The 2,576-nt window shown below is 42.0% G+C and overlaps 1 protein-coding gene across 1 annotated transcript in view; it reads right to left on the bottom strand.

The window, feature by feature from the left end:
• The window catches only part of TRPC5 (transient receptor potential cation channel subfamily C member 5), a 95,272-nt gene that overhangs the window by 35,650 nt on the left and 57,046 nt on the right, over positions 1-2,576 (bottom strand). The window lies entirely within an intron of this gene.

Here is a 2,576-nt window from a genome sequence, read left to right as displayed (position 1 = left end):
AAAATGTAAGACATGAAGCAGCGGCAGAAAGAAACCTTTGATCACAGTACCAGAAGTGACACTTGAAAATTTACTTTCACTCTGTAAAAAATGGCATTATGATGGTGATTTAGTGCACCTCAGTGACTCCATACCAGACATGCTCAGGTTGCAACTACTTCAGACTGTTTAACAGCCTTTGGAATTCCACACTCAAGCCAAAATATTTCTGATCTGTGCCAGAAGACTTTACCTTCCTGATAATACCTTGTTAATACCCATGGTTTTCAAAACTTTTCAGACCCACAGCTAATTAGAGAGGCCTGCAAGACCAAGACAACTGTGTATTTCTTTACATAACTGATTTCTAATCCATCTTAATCCATCTGATCTACTGAATTCAGATTTCTCTTTGAGCTCTGCAAGTTCAAAAGAAAAACTCAAAAATCTCAACTATTGTTTTGAGGTTGCCTGTTACACCTATTTTGCTGTAATTAAATCAGACAATCTGTCCTGGCGTGGATACAGTTATCAATAAACACACTCCTGTAACAACACAGATACAGCTCTGACCAGACACAGCCATATCAGAAAGAATCAGACTTCCAATGGACACAGTAGTGCTGGCAGCGTTTGTCGGGGAGAAGAGATGTCTCTTATAAAGGAGACTCAGAGTGGTGAGTAACCTGAAGATGACCGTGCTGTGTAACCTGAAGATGACCGTGCTGTGTAACCTGAAGATGACCGTGCCGTCTGGTGCACTTGGCCTGTCTGTATTTCAAGGCGATCTCTGGGAGGGACGTGGTGCCACCGCTCTTCTTCCCCTGCAGGGAAGGTTTATCAGGCACAGCACTCTTTCACCATTTAAACCACCGTTTCACAATTTAAACCACCTTTTGGAAGGACAAGGCCATGGTAGCAAAGAAACTGGCTTCTGAATACAAGAGTACCCATCTGATCGCTCTGCCAGCCCAGACTGGGATGAAGCCCCACTCAGCACAGACAGAATCAGCATCACATCTGCATTTATGACACACTTGCAGTCTCTTCTCATCTCATCTAAAGATACCCAGGACTTCCCATAGGTCTTAGTCACCAGGGGATCAGATTCCATGTGAAAGAGACTATTCCTTAATAAAAGCTTTAGCACACACACCCGTATCTTTTAAGTATTTGTTCACTGCCAAAGCCACCCAATATTGTGAGGACTTTTCATGCCCAGTTCTCAGGGTGCTCGACAGCAGCAGAGATCTGTCACTGCCATGTGCAAAATGACTAAACTGAGGTCAAGCAAAAGGAAAAATTAGTTGCTTAGTCTGACAAAGTCAATCTTTTATCTCAGAAAATCAGAAATGTATTTGATTTTCAAGTAAGCTACACATGCATGCAGCAGAAACTGGAAAACAGCTGATGTGGTGATATTCTCCAGAAAAAGACAAGACCTGTTGCCTGTAATGACGAGAAAATGTTATTGTAAAAATCCAAGTCTGGGGACAATGATGAAAGAACCAATCCTAGAGAAACTGAAAATACATGAAGCATCAGTTGTCATTTGGTTGGTTGGTTTTTCATCCGTAGTTTCAGAAGGGTCAGCACGTGGTGTCTAAAAGCTGGAAGAACTGGAGGGTTACACTGCTGTATTTCTCATTCGAGATCACAAACGGGAGCTGTGACCAGATGTGTTCTGCAGTAGTTCACATGGTAACAGATGCTGCTGTTTCTCAGAGATGAACAACTTTTTTCTTTTTTATTTTTTCTGAGGGGGTAAATGTATAAACACATTTTCTCTTTATCATATACAACAGAAAGCTCGAAGAGTAGAATAAAACTGTTTTTCCCTTGAGTCAGTCAGAGTCATTTGAGAAATCAAATGACTATATGTTCCTCTGGTTGCTGTGCAACTCGCAAACATCTGAAAAGTGCCTCTCCTCTGCCTAACAGCTCATTCTAAAACCTGCTTTCTGTGTTGTATCTGATGTTAGTTCTTCAAATGGAGAGAAACTCACACGTCATGAAAGAGCAGCTTTAAAGACCAGCTCGGTAAAAGGGAATGGAAACAGAAAAAGCCATTAGATTTTCCAATCAAGCCCATCGCAACCTCACTGAAAATGGCCTAAAGGCCGTTTAAGCACACCGCAGAAAGAAGTTCTCCCTAATGGCACAGTCCATCAAATGCTGTCTTCATTAAAGGTAAGGCCAAGCACTTCCCAATGTAGGTTTTTACTGACTCATATTAGTCCAACTTAGTAATCACAGATGTAAAACGAGTAAATACTGCAGCTTAGATCTCAAGTAGTGCAGGGACTATAGCCGGCTGGAAAACTAAACTCCCAGGGTGCAGGCATACTGGAATTCTGAATGGCGGTGGAGAAGTCAGCAAAGCCCTTGGTGTGCTGCCTCAGGAACCCATTGCTTTCCAGGAACTTTGTGTTCATTTCAAAGAATATAGAAACCAGCTTTTCCCTAAGTAGTCCTCTGAATGTTGGCCTCATCTTTGCGTCCAGGTGTTGTTACCTGGACTAAACCATCCAATTAACTGGCCAGACTAAACCAATGAATGCTCAACTCCTTAAAGATTGTCTAGGATTCATACTGCT

Source organism: Columba livia, chromosome 12 (genome assembly GCF_036013475.1).
Source record: "Columba livia isolate bColLiv1 breed racing homer chromosome 12, bColLiv1.pat.W.v2, whole genome shotgun sequence".
NCBI classification, from domain to species: domain Eukaryota; kingdom Metazoa; phylum Chordata; class Aves; order Columbiformes; family Columbidae; genus Columba; species Columba livia.
This window is presented reverse-complemented; position numbering and strand designations above follow the sequence as displayed.